We start from the raw sequence: 24655 nt of genomic DNA on the forward strand, positions 1-24655 counted from the left end.
AACGTCTTGAAATTCTCAAAATAAAACGTTACTTCAAATTTTAATTTTGAAATATCTTTTTGCACGGGGTTCTTTTATCTCTAGTGGAACAACATTATCTCAAGCAAATAAATATCGCTGAAACACTCACTAGGTTATAAACAAAGTGAAGCTACTGGACTAAAAAGCATCAATTTTATTCGTGAAGAGAATAGAAATAATTTTGTACGTCCTAAAACAAACCTTAACTACCTATACCGAAAGCTTTACTTTGTCTGACGGATACATTAGCAATAACGCGTTTGTTCCCATTCCTTGTTAGCATACGCCCACAGATCCCACCCAATCACGCACTAGGAAAGGCACAAATCTCCGATTAGCGTGGAGAACATGCCATTTGAGTCAGTCGCTACTGATACCACCCAGTCTTGACTAATGTCGTTTCCACTCGTAGCGAAACAGAATCAGACTCCAAGCCGCTGTCAAAATGTATGAACTGATAGTGGTTGATCCCAACCACTAGGTTCAAGCAAAAACACTTTAAGATGGCTCGTACCTCGGTTGGAATCGCAGGGGAGGTTAGAGATAGAAGTTCTGTATCAGAGGTGAATCGCCACATAGTGTGGCCTAATGTTGTAGTAACATGGAAATCTTAAATGCATTCATTGTTCGGAGTACCCGGATTATTCGGTCACGATGAATATGATGCGCAGCTATTTGAATGCTCTGATTACCAATCGAATCCAATAGTCCCGAAAGAGCAAACACACAATTAATCTTCGTGACGAACTGAATGAAATGGTACTGTAAGTAGAGAAAACCTTCCACCCTCAGGTCCCACACAAATTGTGTACAATCGAAGATGTGCGTTCTGTGTGCGTTTAAACTCAATTGTGACAAAGATTGACTGCGTCGATATCATCTATATATCATCAAACACGTTTTCTACACGGATGGATTCGATATTTTTGTCTCGGAATCGTAAGATTATCATAATTCAATAAAACATGTTATTTTCGATGAATTGGAATTTTCAAATTATATAGAACTGCTTCTTAAGGATCAATTTGTCCTACCGGCATTACAAATTACATCTCTCCATACGAAAAAATTTGGTAAACGACTAATTTCGATGGCTGGGAAGGTTCCCTAGAACCCACGGACACATCACACAGTTTCAACGATTTGCCATCCTCCATTCGCGGCCACTGTACTGCAAGCCAGCTCCACCTTGGGTACTCTACCGGAATCCGGAAGACTATGGCAAATGCAGTAACCAATTTGGGTATTGGTTGTTATTGTATTTGAGCTGGAAACCATTCAGGATTCCGAACCGATATGTTCGGGGCAATCGCTCTGCCCACCCAAATAGGGTGGAGTTTATCCAGGGCCCTGAGAAGAGTGTTATCAGTCAGCGTAGACAAGCCAATACCCACTATCACTGTTGATATCATGATGGTTTGTTCCATCTCCGGAAGTGAAAACTCCAACAACCACTGCTTTTTACGAACAAACAGATTCCATCTGATTCAAGCTTCAAGACTCGCGGGCTCTCAATTCTGTCCTCACTAGTTTGAAAAAGTTCCCATTCGTGAACTGAAATAAATAAAAAGAATATTACCTTATAATAAAAATGAATTAATAAAAAAATGTAACGTACGATTTTTGATTAAACTTTTTCGTGCGGCCATCTTTCAATGTTGTTTTGACATTTGCGTTGTTAGTATTGGTGAGTGCACTGGCTCCACCGACAAAATTTTCGGTGCCAAATTTCTGCCCCGAAATTGCACTGGAATTGCACTTTTTTATTACAGTTCCAATCAATGGAACATGGTGTCGGCGTTTTGACAACACTTCTGCAAGAAAAGTGCAATTTCATTGCAGAAAACTCCACCAGTTTCTTCAATCGAAAACTCTAAAAGTGTCCTAGAATATTCAGTTTTTAAGTTTAGACAATAACAGAAAAAAGTAAATAAATACACCCGAAAATACTAGATCATTATAAAATACAACAATGTAAGGAAAAAAGCAAACAATAAAGTGATTTCAGTGTTAGTTTTAGACAAATTACTAGTATAGTTAAAATTAGTCTTAAGGATTTGTGTAATGTGCTATGTAAAAAAAGAAACTGGCGTACAAAGGTTTTGCAAATGCCGTGTCAAATAAACGTATGAATAAAAAGTAAGATCACTTTATTCCTTAATATAAATCAATAACATGTTATCACGAATTATTGCCCATATATCTGTCGTATCTCACATCAAAGAAAGTGAATAACGAAAAAAATTAGTTTTTTTATTGCATAGATCCAAATAAATGACAATCGGATCTAGATCGTAAAATGCACGATTTTAATTTTTTTATTATTTTCACTCCCAGTTCATAAATTGAATCAGAATGTTAACTGCTTACAAAGTAACTCCATGAATACCCTAAGCAAAGATTAAATAAAAGATTTTAAATATACGCATTTTTTCTATATGAATAAACTCACAAATAAAAATATTTTAAAATTGATTGCGAACGCAACGACGATCAATATATTTGTTCGTAAAAATATATTACTAGGCTGCTCAAAACTTTCATTTCTGTTTATTTATAAAATCGTAAAAATTTTGTTAGCAAATAAAATCGTTCCAATCTGCATTCATAAATATGCAATCAACAATATGAAATACATATAACACTTGCGATCATTCTGTCAAAGTTTAATTTTTTGTTTGACCTTTGTTTACTTTTTATTTAAGTTTCGCTGAAAAAACGTGTACAATTCTAATTTGCAGAGTGTGATCTAACCTTTATTTATAATTGATATTTATTCCAAACTTGTGAAAATTAGCTTGAAACGAATATAAATATTCTCCCACCGTGTCGACAGATATCGTGTTCAATTAGAATGATATTCACAGTTCATTTTGAATTCATATTGAAATATTTCAACCAATATTTTAATCAATGCTTAAAATAACTATCATGGCACCAGTTACAAACGATGATTCAACCACATCAAACTTATTTTCTTTTGTGCATTAAATATTGTGTCACTAAAATGCTGTACATCATCGGCCAATTATAAACTATCCACCAAGTTAAAGTTCTAAGTTCAGAAACATATCAGTTACATGTTGACAAAATTGTTCTCCCACGCTATGGAACGAGACATATGACGAAGAATAGCTATTTTATTGTCTAATTTACTCATTTTCTTTAACACGAATTTGTTGTTTTTAAATTGTCGTGTATCGCAGATCAGAACGCAGCCATATAAATGACAGCATCGTTGGGTCAAAGCTTACTAAATAGTTTAGGCCGGTTTAAAAGTTAGTCCGGTTTAAAAATAGTACGCGTTTGAGCTTACGGCTATTAGTCTACTTCCTCAAGTGATGCAACCAGAGTTACAAGGACATCCTCTAGAAACTAGAGAACGAGATAAACGTGATAGTACGTAACGGAATGGACTCGATCGGAAAAGCGGCCCGGAAGTGATTTGCAAGCTTCTAAAAAGGAGTCGTGAGTCTTTAATCCGGGTCGCTGCTAGGGAAGGTTCAAAGGGATATTGGGTCAATGCCATTTTCGCAACCAACTTAGATTCAGGGAAATCTTTACGAGTAGTAATTTCTGCTGAATCAGCCGAAGAGTTAATTCAGTCTCCGGAAAAGGGGAAAGGGTCGGAATCAAATTTCTGAGCACACTGGATGACGGTTTTGGAATCAGCACCATTGTAAACGATTCTGTTCCTAAGACCATTCTAAAACATGACATAAATAAACGAAAATATTTTATTTCTAGTCTACCTTTCCAATCTTCCAACGGCACCCAAAGCATACAAAAATAAATTATGAAATTTTTGTCTTAATTTTTTTTTGTAAATTTATCACCATAACATGCACTAATATAAATGCACGTTATATATCGACAGAAAATGCGCATGTTCAAATTGCTTCGCAACTGATAACTGGGCAGTTCGATTTAGTACCGTCGTGACAATAACTAATCGTGACGGAAAGGTGACATGACGTTTTGTTATGTTAACGGAAGCTAATGAGTCGAATGTAGCATATTTTATACAATCATCTTCACGCAGAAGAGTCAGGCCTTTTTGAAACGACAACACGTTTAGTTGAATTTCAAACTTGACGAATGACTGTTACAAACTAAAATGGGCGTTTTTCAAAACCAAATATTTGGTTTTGTTCAACAAATACTTCTATCTCATTCGTTTTCGAGTGCTTGATCGAGATACAAGTGTTTTGTTTCCAGGTCATACGACAAAGAATAGTGCTAATCCGCGTCCAAGGTTATCTTGCGCATTCTCTGCCTCTTCGAGGTTTTGGACTTTTATCTTCTTTTGTTCGTGTGTTAACCGTTAGGACGCATTCCTCAGCCTTTTGTTCGCAAAGTAAGGATTGAACCATAATCAGCTATATAAGCTGGACTTGAGCGTCGTGGGAAACAAATATACAGATAAATGAAATCTACCTTTTTTGATACATTTACGACTTTTTCCCGTCTGCGCGGGTGCTGACCCCGTGCGTTGACGGTGTCGATGGCTCCCTCCTCTGATGGCCAAATGGAGGTCGAGTGGACTCCTAAAGCTCTCCCCCGACCCAAACAATATCCAGAGCTCTCGACCGGTCCCTTTGTGGTCTTCTTTCGGCCCAAAACAAAATCGCTGAATCTGTTACAGATTTCAAAAGACCTAGCGGAACGATTCTCGGCTGTTACCGAAATAAAAAAGGTCCGCTCAGACAGACTCAGGCTCGTGTTGACTAACTCAAAGCAGGCAAACGATATTGCTTACTGCGAGCACTTTACGAAGGACTATTATGTGTAAAAAGTTGTAAAAGTACGGTCTGAAAGCGTTGTCACCGATGTGAGTTTGACATGCGAGGATCTGCTGCAGTACGAAGTTGGCCGTTTTAGAAACCGCTTACTTCAACCAGTGAAAATACTCGAGTGCAAGCGTTCGAGGTAAATAACATTGTTGTTTGTGTGGCTTACTCGTTTCCTAATCAGTGTTTTTGTGTTTAAAATCCCCGTTTTTCTACATTCAACATTTAAATACCGTTCATCGATCATTGCTTTGCTCAACATACTTGGAGTACACCTATTCCGAGCCGCAACTTTAACGATTTTGCCGAATTTAATTTCTCTGTAACCATTACAATGGGTGCTGCGTCAGTTTGTTGTGCCTGCACTCGTGTAATTGAAAAAAGTGGAAGAAATCGTTGGCAGTGGATTCTGTAAGTCGTCTTTCCACCTAAAGTTGTGAAACAATCTACCGCCATGCGTGATTCGATCGCCAAATGCGCTAATCTATTCTGGAAGTGCAACTCTTGTACTAAATGGATGGCTATTACTACTTTTCGTCAAACGATTTCATCCACCTACAATGCCATGGAGGCCATTATCGCTGAACAAAACAAAGCACTAATGGAGCTAAGACAAGAGATGGAACAAAACAGCGCAAAAATCAACAAAATTTTGCAACACATTCCAAGTGTACTTCATGATCGAGCTGGCCGTAAGGAAAGTACTTCCAGTAATACGCGAAAACGTGCCAGGATTGATGGCGATTCTGATCAGTCTGTTTCAAATGTCACTGAAGGTACAAAAGATATCGATCCTAACGTAGTAATACCACTGACTGTACGGAAAACGAAGGAAGATTTATTTTGGCCTTACCTATCCGGCTACAATCCAAATGCTACAGAGGATGACATACGCGGTTTGGTGCAGCGAAACCTGAACACCAGCGAAACTGTTGACGTTCGAAAATTAGTTCCCAAGGGCAAAAATCTTGACGAACTTTCCTTCGTGTCGTTCAAAGTTGGAGTTGGTATGCAGCCAAAATCCGTATCGCTGTTAAAGTCCACCTGGCAGAAGGGGATCATTTTCCGCGAATTTGACTTCTACACCAGATTGACTTTTCAGTTTCAATCGTCGCAACTGGGATGAATCACAACCAACAACCGCGATAACTACCGCGCTCGCTTCGTGTTTCATCATTTACACTAGTCCGACTCTAAACACCTTATTCACACCATAAAGCTCCGATCTCGGCCCAAAAACTAACAACTCACACAACGAAACTAAACGTCCATTCACGATCTTCTATCAAAACACGAGAGGGCTCCGCTCCAAGACCCGGCAACTCTTTGCAGCACTTTCGATTACTGATTATGACGTTGTGGTGTTTACTGAAACATGGCTCAACGACAATATACTTAATACTGATCAGACCGATGAGTATGCAATATATCGTTGTGATCGGAATTCTTCCACAAGCCGGCACAACCGTGGTGGTGGTGTTTTGATAGGTATAAAGAAAAACAATCGAAGCAATATTGTAACTATCGATGGGGCTGAGTCTCTAGAGCAGATTGCCGTTCGAGTCACATGTGGGACCGTATCTATCGTTATTTGTGTGATTTACATACCATAAAAATTCCGAGCTCGCTTTATATGAGCAGCATTCCACCTGTGTAGATAAGCTGCTCAATCACATTTATGATCGCACTAGGGTTGTTGTTCTCGGTGATTGTAATTTACCGTTGACCAGCGTCCAGGTGTTTACGCCCCCGGTTTAGCTTTGATGACGAAATCGGATGCTTTATCCCTAATAATGCATCCTCTGAGCACGAGCTGTTGTTAGTCGAAACTATGATCGCTTCTGGTTTACAACAAGCAAAGATGATAAAGTACAAGATATCCCACTGTCAAATTCCACGAACAAACCTTCGACAACATCATTTTGGTGATTCCAACACCATCTTTCGAGTTCTCATTCAACCAGCAGAACGCACTTGTACTAGTTTCTTTCAGCGTGTAATTGCGCGAGCATGTCAGATGCTTTCGGCAGTGTGGTTCTTTTCTCACCGTAATGAGAGAGAGAGAGAGAAGAATGGCAAATGGAGTAAAACGATCAATCCATTTACACTTGATCGCGGCTAAATTCGGGTAGCACCTATGAGACTTGCGTTTGTGAGAATCGTATTCTAATAAACGATATCTCGAATAATATATTCATGTAATGTTGAGTGCAGAAATTACGATTTTCAAATATTACCACTTTTTTGGGAAATATATTATACTATTGACACTGAGAACTATTGAAGCAAACTATGATTTTTGTTTGTAGAACTGTTTCTATCATTCATAAAATATTCGAGCATATCGTTAATAGTGAACATTTCTAAAGGAAATTAAATTCAAAACAGGCCAAGGCTATTAAAGTGCTACAGAGTTTGGAGGCAGCACATAATAATGGAAAGATATCGGCGTGTGAATCTTTAAGGAACTGACCGATCACTTCATTACGCAAAAAAAAGAATAATGCGTATATCGGCCGACTGCCTTTTCTCTATCGATCTCTCCAATCTGTATTGGCAGCCGCAGGATGAAAACGAGAACCGAAAAGTACTTTTCACACAGACACTTTCAGTATACTTTTTTCCAGTTGCTATCCGCCATTCTTTACCGCTTCAGAAGGATGTGCTCCTTTCTCTTTGATGATTTCGTTTTATCTGCCCTTTTCTTCGCTCTCATGTTGGTGCGAGCAGAACGATATTCCCAAACGCGCCGTGTGCATTGAAGCGAAGTACAGAAAAAATGACAGCAGTCGCATATGCGCGCGTATTACGATACTCTGTAGTAGTGTGAGTGTGTGAAATGAGCATATGATTAGTTCTATGTGAACTCGTTCGATGGCGTTACTGAACTGAAGACTGAATTTTGTCAAAGTGAACAGGGTCTGCAACAAGTAAACTACCTGACGAATGACAATGGAAGATTACTTGATTTAGCCTTTGTAAGTAGTGCCAGTGATTTTGAAATCCTAGAACCACCCGTACCGCTAATGAAATTGGATCGTCATCATTATCCGTTTGTATTGACCATTGTTACTCTGTACGGTTCACCATCACTCAAAAAAAGTAAACGCTATGCCTATTGATTTTACACATAGATTTTTGCAATTAACGGAGTCATATAGACACTATTTGCTGGCACGTAAACCTAATGTTCTTCAAATTTTGGAAAAGTTTTGAAATATACATGGGTCAGCTCAAATTTTTGTTCTAGGTGTGAATTTGAGAACTTTCTCCAAAAATGGCTTAATTTGGACATGATTTAGAGGTGTCTCCAATCAAAAATCGTGTTTTTGCTATGTTTCCATAGGAAGATCACATACATTCTGATTTGCTAGGCCCTACACGCCCACATATCATCAAAGGTTGCTCCTTACACATATCTAAACATATTTTAACAGGTGAACATAGCTCTAATCGCAGTAGAAAATTTGTTAACTGGATTTTCATATAGAAAAGTATAGCAAAACCAAGGAAAATTAGTAGTATTTTTTCTTGGTTTTGGTATTCTTTTCTATATAAAAATTTCAGTTAACAAATGGAGGATGTGGTAACACTGCCAACTAGCGAAAGCCGCACTAAAAAGAATCCGCAAATATTTTTTTCGTTATTTTGCATGAAGGCAGTCCTTCCATCAACAATGCGAAAGTGATAAAAGCCGATGTCACGTTTCAAACTATCAGTATTTCAAATTATCTGTTGAAGAGGAAGGTTGTTTATTTCTTTCTAATTTTAATTATTTATCCGATGTAAGTAGCGCGCGGCTGGAAGAGACGGCAAACCGTAGACGCGGCTGACTGATTGTTCCATTTCGCATGTTATTTTTGTAAATTACCATAACCATAATAACCAACAATGAAGAACAAATTTGAAAAATTCCAAACAGCGATAACCTAATTCCGCCGTTTATATTCGTTACTTTTTGCTTGCGCGTACATTGACAATCTGAAATTTACAACAATCTGTGATTTGTTTTAAATTATCTTTCCGAAACAATACAAAAATGTGCAGTTATTTAAAAGGCAATATACTGAAATTGGCGAAAACCAAACCAAATCCAAAAGTCTGCAATATTATAGAAATCGGAGGATGTGAAAAATCGACAAATATTTTTTCGTTATTCTGCATGAAGGCAGTCCTTCCATCATCAGTGCGAAAGTGATAAAAGCCGATGTAACGTTTCAAGCTATCAGTATTTCATAGTAGATGCTGAAGGGAAAGGATGTTTCTTTTCATTCCGAAATATTTATCTGAAGTAAGTAGCGTGCGGCTAGAAGAGATGGCAAACCTTTTTATGCAGCTGAATAATTGTTCCATTCTGCATGTTATTTTTGTTAAACCAAAATCCCTTAGTTAGTTTAGTACCTTTCATTCCATAGCACGCGTGTTTGTGGATCCCACAAATAGTCCCTTTCAGGATTCCACCAATGGACCCTAAATATAGAACATTTCAGAGTTAATGTTAATTAAACCACCGAATATATAAAGATACATATGTTAAACTTTCTTCGTTTACGAATAATTTGATTTATGACCAGTTATTTTCCTATAGTGCTTGCAAACATTTAATTTGATAGCAGGTATTTAAAGATAGATGTAAGGTTTTGTTTGTGAGCATCATTAATTTATGTTCACATTTCGGGGATTTGAATAAAACTTTTTTAAAACTTGAATTTGTCACACTACAGGTAATCGCTATTAATTTAAAAATTCAACAATTAGGCCATTGCAAATCTTTTTTAAAAATTATGTCACCCCCCTCCCTTCAAAATCGCTGAAAAAAATCAGGGAGCAAATAATTTTTTTTAAAATAACCAAAATTCAAAAAATTGTCACGTTTTATAGAGCAACAATAGCCTCCATAGAGTTTTGCTTTTCGTAACTGAAAACTATTATGGTAGTTTTAGAAATTACCATCCCATGATAATTTTTATTTTGACCATTCTCGGGTAAATGTGAAGTTTAAATGAGATCATCGATCCAGTCCAACATCAAATGAAACGTTTGCTGATCGCGGAAGGAAGGGCCCATCTGTGTATTATGAAACGAAAATCTCATGGAAAGGGTAATACAGACCGACTTCTGAATCGATTCCATTTAAAACGCAACAGTCGATAGTGACATAATCGATCGTTGCATTCGAAAATAATTTCGATAAGGAAACATCTGAATTCAAATCAGACTCTTGGCGATTTATATGTATTTTTATTTATTTAATATCGACAGACACAGTGTGGTCCTAATGATAATTTCTTAATCTATTTAAAAAGTCAAATTGTAATCTGCTACGTGGAGTGTGAAGATCGAACTCGGATGACACTCTGTTGAAGGTCCGCTGCAAACCAATGATGGCACCGTTTACTCCATAGTTAGTCCGGTGAAGAGGTTATCGGAGGAATAAATTATTGCGAAGGGCGCGAGAGCGAACGTTCATGTTTATCGCACTGAGAAGCTCGGGGCAGTCAATTCGATCTTGCAAAATATCCGAAATCGTCATAGCACGGTAAAGCTCATGTATATTGAATGTGGTTCAATATTCAATATACATGAGCTTTACCGAAAAGTTTTTGACAATTAAAGATTTCATATGGGATCGTAGTGTTCATACCGTATTTCCGCAGCCATATGTGCGATTCTTATGAACTTGATCAGATCAAAATCTGCTACCAAACCTTCCATTTAAGGCTAAGCTTGTGAAAATCGAATAAGTCGTTTTCCAAGAAGCCGAAGAGACATTAATTCTGAAATATTCCAAGAACCAGAAACATGCGAAATTTTCGAGATAGACGCTGGAATCAAAAGAACTTTGTTTGGCCATCAGCGATCAAGAATGCTCTAGCAAAGCTAAGTATGGATCTTACAAATAATAGTATCATCGGCACTTACCGCAGGGGGAATCGGCAATCCATTATCGATGTCTATTTTTGTAGCCTTGGAGTAACCGGAAAGATGGAGTGAAAAGTGTGCGAGGATATATCCACAGCGACCACCAAGCGATCTGGTACAGCATTGATAACAGGACTATGAACTACACATGAATATGAACATGTGGGAGATATATAAACGAGTGAAGATGGACAACAGCGATTTTTCATAGAAACGTGTCCGTCTTGAATTTGAGGGTATCCTCTTCAACCTAAATGCGAACGAGTTCACGGCACTACTAACAAGGGCGTGTAATGCGACCATACCAAGGGATGGGAAACCGAGAAACGGTCGCCGGGTGCAATACGACGATTATCGATCTACGTATAAGTTGCCTCCGAGCTTGGAGAAGAAGTCGGAGATCACTTCGCTTTCTCATCTCGCTCAGTTCAGAAGCTAGAAATCGCTCCGCTGCAATAGCAGGGCAAATAATCAAATTTACCCGCGCGACGCTTGGTCTATTTGCAAAGGCAAAAATTGATTGCTTCTGCCTAGTGTGTGAAACGTGAACAAACAATGAGTGACAATGCAAAGCAAATGTATATCACGATGCGGGCAAACTGTGTTGCTGTTGACTACACGAAATATCCGGTAATACCATCAATTCATGAAGGAGAGCAAATGTTGAAGGTGAACTTGAAGTTCAACGTAGCTTGCGGTACTTTATGCGGCGCAATTCCACCATTTACGACATGCGGTACTGAATATGTTAAAAAACATTAGTCAAGCAGAATCATTCGCTTCCCAGAACAACATGAAACACGTCATCGAATGTAATGACATTTTATACAGTATCCCAACGTATATAGATGTTGACAGTATTGAAATAAAGATACATGACCTGGCACCACGTACTAGTTCCTTCGCTATCAAACAAATCCTGTCAAAATACGGAGAGGTGAATAGTGTTAAGGAAGATACTTGGGGAAACTTCTTCCCAAGACTCCGCAACGGCGTTCGTGTGGTGAGAATGCGTCCGACAAAACCTATTCCCTCCTGTCAATATTGTGATCATCCGCTACACCACGGGAAACCTTGCGCAGAGAATGCTAAAGAAATTCCACCTGATACGACCAAAGCCGGTATACAATCATCGTATGTTAAACCACAACCAGTTGGTAAACTAACGACTGCAGACCGGGCATTCACAAGCACCAGCTCAACAACGATCGGCCCCAGTACCACTAAACCAACTGCCATTACCAACATCGAAGTAACAACGATTACAGCAAATGTTTCCAAACCAACAACCAACACCACCAATAAGGAATCTAATACCGATGAAGAAGGATTTACAATAGCGACCCGTAAGCACAAACAACAAATAAGAACATCCGACGATGAGCAAGATGAATGCAGTACCGATGATGACATGGACGTAAACGAAAACGCGAGAGAAGACGAACCAAATGACCCCCAAGGTGCGCTCCACGGCTCAGTTGTGCTAACGCATTGAACCATGTCAAATATATTTAAAATTAAAACAGAAGTCAGAAAGCTCAAGGGAAGCGAGCTGCAAGAACCGCTCTCAACAAAGCAGTCAAGCTGTACAAGAAAGCCTTGCTACAAAGCCAACGCGAATTTCCTTAGGAGAGACCTACAAAGTTAGCATAACAAAGATAAAAGGCTCAGCTGCACCCCATGAAAGGTGCCCGGAAAGGATGGAGGTCACCATCGAAAGGTTTTCCCCACAACATAAATCTATTTTCGCCGTACAGTGAGGAGGATGATCACAAAGATGAAGATCGATTTACCAACAAACAGCTTATCGAGATGACGAAAGCCATAAAAGTGAAGCGATACATGAGAGCCCGGATATGTTCAAAACGATCCGATAATTGGAAGCGACAAAAGCTGATGTTGCTTCCGATGCCGGGACAACATGGAGATCTTTCAGCGTAGTCAATATATCCCTTGGTAGTTAGAGAGAAGGAGTAATCCTGAACAAGCTAACGAAGTACGCGGACCGTGAGAACGGCACCTCATGTAATTCGGCTTCCTTATAGGCAGGTCTACAGTGAAATCCATCCAAACGATTGTGGGAGCTTTGGAGACAGCAGAGATAAGGATATTGTTTTTGCGTGGTGGTTCCCTTAGACGTGAAGAATGCTTCAATAGTACTAGCTGGGAAGCAATCGCCCATTCGCTGTACAGCATGAGTAACTCTGCAGGATATTATAGAGCTACTTTCAGTACCGAACACTGATCTACGAGACAGACAAGGGAGAATCACAACTACAACTGACGTTCCCCAACTCGACGCTGTGGAACGCAGTGTACGATGGAGTATTGAAGCTGACCTTCCCAGAGATATAACGATTTTCGGCTTCACGGATGATGTGGTGTTCCAAGTAATCGGACAATCGCTAGAAGAGGAGACACTCGACACGGAGACGATTGCCCATCCTAAAACAGAGTTGGTGATGACTAGCAGCCGAAAGACAGCGCGGTCGGAAAATATATCATCAATCTGAACTTTTAAAGTTACGATGATTATGTTAAGGGGAAGGCTGTGAGAGCAACCACAGCTTTGCTTGAGGCGCCAGTGTACTGGGCACCACGAACCAGCTGGACCGAAGCATGTGAGCAGACTAGTTTCACCGTCAGGGACAAGATCGAGTAGGTCGAGTGAAGCACCAGCGGTGGGTCGTAGAGTTTTCAACGAACCGGAAGCAGCGAACCAGACGCTACGCTCCATCCGGTATCGCCAAACCGTCCTCGCCAAGTACTGGTTGGCCTTATGAGTAGGACTATGCGAGAAGATTGCGACAAAACTGGGAGCTAAATGACTCACGTAAAAGGCATCGGTATCGGGAGAACTTCCAACGAGGAATTGAGATGGCTCGCGAAAACAGGAACTAAATGGTTCACAGAAACGGGAGCCAAATGGCTAACGGAAGTTCACCACTGCGATTAGCCGGATATGTGTTCGGAGCTAAACCGCTCTAATGAATCATTTTGTCTTAAGACTGAATCCGCCTCCCCACGATATAACACTTCGATGCAGTCTCGTGGAACAAAAGGAAGGAAGAGAAGTAAGGACTATTAGTAGCGGTTACGCACAAAAGTGAATTCCACCTAGAGCCAATGCACTTTTGAAGCTATTTAACCATACTATAAAACACAGACATTTTCAGATATCGACGAACTGAATCTAGTGGTATATGACACTCGACACTCCGGGTGTAGCTTAAAAAGTCGAATTTCAGAGTGATTGCACAGTCTTTCTTATATGAAAAAGGCAAAAAATGAACTGATGATTGTTATACATTTCATAAATCCGTACGACTATCAAATGAATTTATCTGATGTGGCTACCTACTGTGCAACAAGATGGAGAAAAATGCAAAGATTTCGAAGATGTACACGGAACCGAGCCGAATTACTATCATGTACCAAACAAACAAATCTAAAAGTCTTCAAGCACAAGCGATAAACCACAGCTGATGTTTCCACTAGAGTTCGAAAAAGTATAGTATGCACAGGATGTACGTTCGCCAGGCTATTGTATACGAAATACGCAATAGAAAAAAAAAATATCAGAGAAAACCATATCTGAGATGAATAATTCCATTGACGCACACTTTACCTTTGGATTCATTCCAGAATGTTTTCCAAAAGTCCATAAGTGAAATGTTGCAATCCTGTTTCTGTACATTGTTATCAAGCAGGTTCACCTTTGACCGATTTTCATGCCTTGTGTACAGTCGGTCCATGTGCCGCCACAACGGAACGAAAACTATTCAAGCAACCAAAAGTTAATACCTTAAAGTACTCTTAAATGTTTACATTAAGTTCTTAGAGAACTTTCAAGCTTTTATTGGGAATTTAAAAATTGCACTGTTGGGAAAATTATATAAAACGAAAACTTTAGCATCCCTTTCCTATGGGAACTTTTGATTGATTCAGTAATGTTTGCTTGAATTTTTCTAGTAAAACAAATAGCTCAACCCCTCTATACGAAATCACCCTGCGGAAACGTCCCCGAGAACAATCGAAAGAAAATACAAAAAGAAAAAAAAATGTGTTTATTAAAATAAATATTTACTTTTTGTTTGCCCCCCCCTTCAGAAAAAAATTTGAACTTGGACATAATTTTTAAAAAAGATTTGTAATGGCCTTATCTCTAGTGAATAAAAGCGTGCCTGTGTGTAGCTCTGAAACAGTCGATGGCATTAAGAGGTTTTAATTTGGCCACGGATAATATTGCTTGCTCATAAAACTGGTTGCATTTTTAATGTCATCGTGGTCGTGTCTTGCACACAACCCTTAATTTTTTTCCAGAGACGTTCTACAAAAACCTTCATCACCGAGTCGCTTGTAGATATTTTTGCATGAAAAAATTACAGAAAGTTATTGAAATGATACATTATAACACACAAAAGTAGTGGTCAATTCGCTTCACCCGAGGTTGTAAATTCGCGGAAACAGTGATTTTTTTACTAGCTGAAACCCTTACCACCCCCCCCCCCCCCTCTTACTAAGGTTATATCTTAAAAATAACCGTTTCGCGATCTTGTCGTTATCTTGTTTTTTCACAATTTTTGCTAATTTCCAGTGATAACCACAATATTGTAGTTCAAAAACCAAATAGTAGTTTTAACAAAAGAACATAACATAGCATACTGTTGGAAAGATCATTTCTTCTTCTTTCCCAAACACAGAGAATTTTAAATCGGTTGATCTATGACCATGTAGAAATTTTTTTCGTGTTGAAAATCTTGAAAAATGGGTTTTTGGCTATAAATCAAGATATTGAGGGTATATTAAATTGATCAAACGTGATTTTGTGATGAATTTGACGAGATCTACAACCTTTATCAGACCACTTCAAAAGTTCATTCAATTTTTTTTATTTTGTAGCACCGTGTGATTGTTTTTGAAACTAATCAATATTTCAAGGCAGTCGAGGGAGTTCGTGGTAATGTACGAATATGTTTGGTTCAATATGCCGACGACAGCACACAAGCTGCCATTACATGGTCATGACATTATAAAAATGGCTGTTCTTCCAATTTGTCGTTTGTTTGAAGTAGAGGCTTCGAATAAAGAAGATCAAAGATATAGAAAAGAGGTAATCATCACGTGCATTGACCTGGATTAATGTTAGCTTCTGGCCCTATAAATTTTCACTTTGAGACATGAGCGAGGGAGCGATAAATTGGGATATCCACAAGAAGTACAAGACTTACTAACTTCCATTACTGTGTATTGCAAAATAAACTTATATAGTTAACTAAAGCTATACAAAAATGTGTTTAAGTATCACCATATGCCTGAAAATATGTCTGAAATTTATTGGTTTCGAATGATATGTCGTTCAAATACACTGTGACACTAAAGCCAAAATTAACATTTTCCATGTTAGAAAATTTCTTATTTTGTTGTTTATAATCAATCCAAAACCATTTTTTGTGAAATCATACACTGAGAAACAAAGATATGTATAGTTAGAATACTTTCTATACCCGTCTCTTTTCTTCTGCTGTGATTTTTATGCATTTTCATGCATATACTTCTAGTAAGCATTCAATGAGTGGATAGACCGAATATGTCCAATGCAAAAAATTTACTGCAGAAGAAACGAGAGGCAGATAGAAATGTATGCTATCGATGCATAAATAAAATTCTGCGTGTATATTCCGTAATGGAATCCAGAATACTAAAATATCTTTATTTCGCGTGGAAAGTTTTGGAAATTTCGGCCAACTTTTGTTCTGAGTACCATCATTGTGCGCTAGTTTCTTTCAATGGCTGAGATATGGGAACATTTGGGGGTTTTATGTTCCAAGAAGTGCTGGGAACTCCTTTTCTGAACTAAGATATCCGAGATCATGAGCTACTTCCTTCAGTTCTGCACCAGTACTGCCTCGAGCTGTTATTTTTGTAGAACCTTTGGACCTTTTCAACGTTTAGGTGAGCAAATATTCCTCCTTTTTCTATTGGTTCTAGATACAGCAGAATATGTTCATCAGAGTCGCCTTCGTCAGTAGACAAGTTAGTATATATGTTCATAGAGACCGATGGATTAGCTATCTTCAACATTTCTGCTAAAGATCGCTAAGAGCGTCCCTGAAAAGAACGCTTCAGTTCTTTTCGCGATGTTTGTACGCGGGACATGTCAGGATATAACGTGGATTTCCCTAACAGTAGAGACACTTTCCAACATCCCTTTCACGTGAGTCATCCACATGATTCCCATCGCATTTCCCACAAGTAATTTTATTGCTCCAGTGGGAGGCTGTGTGTACCAATTGTTTGCACTTAGTGCAGTTCATTATAGATACACGAACCTTGTCAAAGAGGAGATAAGTAGGTAGAGGAGACCCGGCGAAAGTCACTCGATAAGAGTCTGAGTTGATATATGTCCTCTTCCCGTCAGTTGCGACTTACGCTGAATGCAAACGTTTACAGTCTAGTATCTTCAGTGACTGAAGGTAATTCAAACATGAATCGTCATCTACGTCAACTCGGTTGGTTATACTCTATACTCCATCGTAAAAGACCCGTCAGCAACATCATTTGCCTACTTCAAACTATTTTTGGAGTTTATCTGGGCGAATTTCGCTATTTCTCTCATGGCTGAACTTCGCTTCCTCAGAAATCAAGAAATCTGCAATCAATTCAACTCCTTGTCTTTGGCCCGGAAAAAGATCACATACGGACCGTTTGACGAGCATGTGTGTAGCTATTCAATCGAAATAATCCCGCTTTTCGTTGTAAAACTCGTTGCTTGCTGGACTTTCTTCTTCTGCGAGTAACGGTAGGAACTGTTACGGTAATTCCTTCACTACCTTAATAGAATTGTCCTGGAACAATGGATCACCGACGATCAGCTTACGATTGGCTAACAAAGCAATATTGCAGTATGTTACGAGGGTTACCAACCGTCCTTATTTTAAAGGACATGTCCTTAATCTCGATGATTTTGGAAAGCGTCGTTAATTTTACTTCAAATGTCCTTAGTTTTAGTCTCAAACCAAGCAACAAATCTAATACTTTTCGGTTTTAACTAAGTTTATAAAGGTTTTATTACAGTCACCACAATTTCTATAGGTTTTATAAAAGTAAGAAACATGGCCAGATTATTCAGGTTTTATTGATATCTTAAAGCTAACTGCAAAGCCCCAATAAAATGTGTAATTGAGTACAATAATAAAAATTCCTTTTAGCCTTATTAATTGCTTTATGGCAGCTTTAAAATACACAAGAAGTTATACAACTATCGCTACTGTAAACCCCTGTAATAGGGTGTCCCAAAATGACATCATGTTGAAAAAGTCATCGGGCTCACTTCTTAAATGAAAGGTTAGGGTATTAGGAGCACTTTCTTCTTCGGAGTGAATTTGCTAAAATGCTCCCTACTGGTGGCGAATTTTGATTTTTTGAAAAATGGGCCGATTTTGGGTAAAATTTCACATGCGTGCCTCTTGAACTGCTCCTGAACGAGCTTAGATGTTTTTCACCATTTTTTTATTTGCTGAATGTCCTAATGGAGAAGTTTGGTTAGTTAGTTTGTACAAATTTTGAATTATAAGAGCGGCAGAGCCATTATAACTTAGTAAAAAGTGAAATTTTTGTTGTTTTTCAGTAATTTTTCTTCAAAACTGGGTATCTACAAAATTTTAAAAATAAAGAAAACACTTTATATAGTTGAGCCGAATACTGGGGCGTAATTTTGCTGAAGAAAGTGTATAGCTACGGTCAATGGGGTATGAGTTATTTAAGTTTTTGTTAAATAACCATTTAACATTTTATGATATTCATCAAAAATAACTCTGTTCTACAAAATAAAACAACAGAAGTGTGCTTAGTCCGCATATTATTTTTCGGAAAATTGAAGGAAAATGATGAAAAATGGCGTTTTTTGCTTGTCTCTAGCACATTAGAATCGGTTTTTATGAGCATATGACGATTTTTTAAAATTATACTTGTATACTAATAGCAATAGGGTTTGAAAATCACTAAAATTAAACAAATATATCGAGTTAATGGCAAGTTATGGCGTATATTTGAAGGCTGAATAGATTGGCGTATTCACATTTTGTGTATAAGGTCTTATTTCTATGTTAGGAACTTTAAAGTGGAGAAAAAAACAGAAGAGTGAGGTGAGTGTTGAAAAACTGATATTTACTGTCACAGATGACATAATTCCGAAATAGTCGAATTTGGGGCAAATAACCTCGAAAAAGTTTTACAACAGAATACAGCGCATCTTCTGACACAATTATTTTGTTGAAGATGCCTTCTAGAAGTAATTATGGAGAACTAACTCTTCAAAAAATAATTAGAGACTTGGCGTCATTAGTTATCATTATTTTTATATTTTAAGTTACAAAAAAATCATCAGATGCTCATTAAACGTCGTCCTGGCATGCTAAAGACGTACAAAAAACGTAATTTTTAATAATTTTCCTTCAATTTTCCGAAAAACAATGTGTAGTCTAAGAACATTTGAACTGATTTATTTTTTGGAACAGCATTATTTTTGATGAATTGCTAAAAATGCCAAAGGTTATCCAACAAAAACTTAAATAACTCACACCCCATTAGCCGTAGCTATACACTTTCTTCAGCAAAATTACGTCCCTGTATTCGGCTCAACTATATAAAGTGTTTTCTATACTTTCAAAATTTTGTAGATACCCAGTTTTGAAGAAAAAATGCTGAAAAGCACCAAAAATTTCACTTTTTACTAAGTTTTAATGGCTCTGCCGCTCTTTTAATTCAAGATTTGTACAAACTAACTAACCAAACTTCTCCATTTGGATCTCAAAAAAAAAAAAATGCTGAAAAAAATCTAAGACAGTTCGGGACCACTTCAACAGGCATAAATTTGAAATTTTATCCAAAATCGGCCCATTTTTCAAAAAATCAAAATTCGCCACTAGTAGGAAGCGTTTTATCAGATTCACTCCGAAGAAGAAAGTGGTCCTAATACCCTAACCTTTCATTTAAGAAGTGAGCCCAATGACTTTTTTAACATGATGTCATTTAGGGACACCCTACCCTGTCACCACTCTTAATGTTGTTTTATAAACATTTTCAATAAAATAAGATAGTCTACGAAAAGCGTCTTCAAAACTCTTATAAGAGTATCTAGCTTCCACCGTTATAAATGCTCGCAGTTTTATAACGTATTTATTGTGAACAATTCGATTTATGGCTGTACTGGTGAAGAGTAATTCACTAGATGCCATTATTATGTTTGCCACATAGTCGTTATTTTGTAATTTTTTTTTCATGGAATACGAATTGTTGAAAGTTTTATAAATGAGAATATACAGAATAAGCACTCACTTCATACTGTTATCTAAGCACTAGAAATAATTGAAGAACATAACAAAATTAATTGATATGAAAATCGTAACGAATTCATTATTTTAATTTATTTAGCTGTGCGTACTTTTTTGCTAAAACAGCATTATAATTAGAGCGAAGGTATGCGATTCTCAATTTTATTGCTACCTTCACGATAAAATTTGAACGGCATGTTATTCATGACTGGTAAATTTATTAAAATCAGTCTGAATCAGAGAGCTGAAAGCATCGGATGTAGTTGTTCGTTGCTCTTCGCGTCGTGTCTTTTTGCTTTAACCTGACTAAAAGGCGTAGTATCGCGTCTATTCGATTCTGTATGTTGATAGTTCTAAATGTATTTTATCGATTGTGACAGTGACTTTAGCGATAAGTTGTGTGATAGAAACAGCTATGAACTCGAGATAGAAGAGTGTCTGTGGTCATTAGATGACGAAGAATAGGGTGACCATACGTCCTGGTTTCCCAAGACATGTCCTGGTTTTGCATTTACTGTCCTGGTGTCCTGGGAAGTCGAGGAAAATGCTTGATTTGTCCTGGTTTTTCTACTGTAAGCCTAATATATTTCTATTTATTCAGTCTTCGATTTTCACTATGCTCCAGATCGCAGTTACGACCGACCACAACTATAACTGCAACGTATACTTATCCTCAATCGGAATGTGCGACAAACAAAACTTAATACAGTCGAATCTCCCAATGGTACCTTCCGATGTTTTTTTAATCTTAAGAGTGCCTCGTCAATATCGATGAAACAATGGTTACCAGCGCTTCTTCTCGGCTTAAATCGTCTTTCAATCCGGGACCCGAAAAATTCCCTTTGGTACCTTTCAAAAGACACATCCGCGTTTTGGTGTTTCTGCTTCTACTTGAGTTATCTTGCTAATGGCTTTTTTTCGTCTTACTGGAAATCCATAACATAAAAAGAAAAATAGCAACTATCGTAGAATAATTTCATTGAGCGCTCTCTCGACTGGGGATCATGCAATTACTATAGGGTCGATACCAGTACCTAATCAATCGCTCTGCTTGTTAACAGTGCAGTGAATCAAACAAACGTTTGTACCTAAAGTCGACACAGATCTTTCAATAGGGCCAAAGTCGCAATGTACTCAAATGGAGAAAAATCAGTTTCAATATACGGCGATGCTTTTCTAAATGTAGTTTTTATTGTAGGTATAAATTACTTTATGACCATGTTTTTCCGGAAGCATCTATGGTTAAACCTTATGACAATATAACAAAGAATTTAATTCCTATGTGCTTTTAGTGGGTAGAAACTAAAAAAATGTTTACGCCCAATTTGATTTCGCCCTTCAGCAACCACCATTTGCGGAAGGGCTAAACGGTGTACATAATTTTCAGAAGGGCGCGGTAAAAGGGCTAAACTGACTCTGTCTTGCTGGGTAGGGCTGGGTAAATGGGCGAGCTTGACAGTATACTTTTTAATAGGGCTCAGCAAATGGGCGCATAGAAACCCAATGTAAATGATAGGGCGCGTGCATCTTTTCTTCAAATTTCATGAAAATATCGAAATATTCGAATGTTTATGTGCAACAACTATCGAGTAGACATGATCCTAGTAGATATTGCTTATCATTTATATAATAGAACCGCCGTTTAAAGAATAATTTTGTGAATAATAACCGTACGCCCGGTTCTGTCAAAAAATGTAAGTTTAGCCTTTATATTCCATATGAGAAGAAGGGCCTAAGTCGAAATCTCGAAGAAAATGCATGTTTCGCCGTTTTGTTTTCTTTAATTATAAATCGAACTAAAAACCATTTTAACTAATTTTCACCTCAATCTTGTAGTATTTTTGTCGCATAATGTCATAATAGCGAAAACGCAGTTTGTTTACATTTGCGATTTAAGCCCTAATGAAAGATCTATGTCGAAGTCTGCTGTCTATATGTACCGTGCCAGTACTATAAACAAGCAAAGCAGTCGAATAATAAAATTCGTCCCAAGCCAGTGTGAACAATGAAGCACCGTTACTTTCATTGGTGCGATACCGATCAGTCATTTCAAGATGTTTGAAACTCAACAGCAAAATTGAACAGCAAATTTTCAAATGTAGTTTAAACTATCGGAAGTCGTCGTTATACAAGCCCATACTCGTTACTGATAACGTTTAAAACTTTGGCCATAACGGAAAGCTACGCTATGGAAGACAATATGCAACACGTCGTTGAGCATGATAATGTTAGGACCAAGGTACCCGTTTATATTGACAATGATAAGATTGATATGCGTCTGCACGATCTACACTTGGGTACTATTAATAAATTTATTACAACCATCATGTCGGAATACGTAATACGTCCTTTAAGTTTGAAACCTGGAGAAAATTTTTCTAGATATTTCCAACGGTGTTTGTTGCGTGAGAATACGAGTGACGGAATCTATTCCTTCATATCTGAACATTCAATTCTAAGCAAAACGCATGACCAAATCTCAAATCACGCTGTGCACGTATGAAGGACAGACTCCTGCGTGCCTTACGTTGTTACACAAGAAGACACACTACGAGAAACAACGTACACAAACCTCTAACGAAGCAATATCAACTGTAAGCATATCCATCACACAGCCCTTCATCAACATCAACTAAATCACAAACCACCGGAGTTGCACCAACGAATACAGAACCAACGCACAGCGTGAACGATCATTGTGATGCGCCTACTACTTCCCAATCAACTGCCAGCACCACTGATAATAAAGTAAATAACAAAGAACATGGATACGCGATCGTGACCCATAGGCCCCATAAACAATTCAAACCAGGTAATCGTGAGAGCCCATACAACATTAACAGCGAGGATAGTAATGAAAACGATAAACCGAGACCGCTTTCTCTCCGCTAAGTGATCCACAAGCAACAAGAGGCTATGAAGTACATAAATATATCTTCAACAAGAAATAAGATCTTTGCGCAAAGTAACACACGCGTACACAAGATCCGATGGATATACTTTAAAATTCGATTTATTTATTTTTATTTACACATTGATAATATTATAAGACCCACGGCTTAGGTAATGCATTGAGGCGTGTCAAATAAATGAAATAGCTAATGAACGATTACCATGCCTTCACGCCTGGACACTGTCTAGCATCCTACATAACAGGGAGTATGGAATGTCGGACTCAAACCAGTGCTGCGAAATTTCAAAATCAGTTACTTATTTCTGCTTGTATTTACCGAAACCAAAATTCCCTCCCTGATTCATTAACTTCCCAACTGACTGAAACTTCATGCAGAATGGAATGCTTAAGTGCAGAAGAAATATAAATTCCTTCACCAACGAAAGCATTTATTTATCTTAAAAATACGTTTATTTAGGCCCAAATGCTGTAGCTTAACGAGGCCGATAATTCATTTTTTTTATATTACATGTCACATGTTAGTGGGGGAAGGGAAAGCCGTATTTAGGGGCGGCTTGCTCCCCTCTTATGTAAGTAAAGGAAAAAGGTAGGAAGTGGGATACATATTGTGTAATTGACATCGTCGTTTGCTGATTGATCATTGTGGCGGATATGCACACTTTGTTGTAGTGTTGTAGTTTCCAGCCTGTAATCGCAGGGGCGAGGGGAGGGTCGATATTTCGGATAATTATTGGCACTCTATATCATCAGCATGTGCGGTATGTCATGATATTCTGGATAGACGGTTATCAAGAAGAGTGTGCACCGAAGACTCGTGAAGCAATGCCATATTGTAGATACAGGGATAGGTTGGTGAGATTCTACTGTGAATGAGAGAGGGTAAAATGTATTAAACTTGGACATCAATGGTTTTCAAAAAGATATAGATAAGAAAAATATAGGGGTGGTCACGGCTTGCCAGGACGTCCCGGACTGGCACATAGGGTGATCTACCTCGGGCCCGAAGGGAATCTATTAGTTGGGACCTGGCAACACAGTACTCTGCGCACAGCCAAACAACATGCTCGATGTCGTGATAGCCGTTCTCACAAACACAATGATTATTTTCAGCAAGCCCTATACGACGGAGATGCGCGTCAAACGAGTAATGGTTGGACATGATCCTTGACATCGTACGAATAAAGTCCCGGTTCACATCCAACCCCTTAAACCAAGCATTCGTTGATACCTTCGGGATAATGGAATGTAGCCACCGTCCCAGATGCCCATTGCTCCATGAGGTTTGCCAACTATCGAGCGTCCTCTGACGAGAGATACTGAAAAATTCGTTGAAGCAAATTGGTCTTTCGTAAGTGTCGCCTTCTAATGCGCCCACCTAGGCTAAAGAGTCCGCCTTCTCATTGCCCGCAATAGAACAATGTGACGGGACCCAAACCAAGGTAATCTGGTAAGATTTTTCAGATAAAGCACTCAGATATTCCCGTATTTTCCCCAGGAAATACGGCGAGTGCTTTCCAGGCTTCGCCGCACGGATGGCCTCAATGGAGCTGAGACTATCCGAAACGATGAAGTAATGGTCTGAGGGCAGGGTGTCAATGATCCCGAGAGTATACTGAATGGCAGCTAATTCTGCGACGTAAATTGAAGCAGGATCATTGAGTTTGAATGAGGCA

The 24655-nt window shown here is 38.3% G+C and overlaps 1 long non-coding RNA gene across 1 annotated transcript; it reads right to left on the reverse strand.

Moving 5' to 3' along the window:
- Positions 1–975: 975 nt before the first annotated feature.
- On the reverse strand, positions 976–1870 carry LOC131682796 (uncharacterized). The gene is made up of 2 exons (XR_009304154.1): positions 1640–1870; positions 976–1575 (listed from the first exon to the last, which is right to left on the reverse strand). It is a non-coding gene; the product is annotated as an uncharacterized LOC131682796 (long non-coding RNA).
- Between the last annotated feature and the right edge of the window lie 22785 nt (positions 1871–24655).

The sequence above is a fragment of the Topomyia yanbarensis genome, chromosome 2 (genome assembly GCF_030247195.1).
Source record: "Topomyia yanbarensis strain Yona2022 chromosome 2, ASM3024719v1, whole genome shotgun sequence".
NCBI lineage: Eukaryota > Metazoa > Arthropoda > Insecta > Diptera > Culicidae > Topomyia > Topomyia yanbarensis.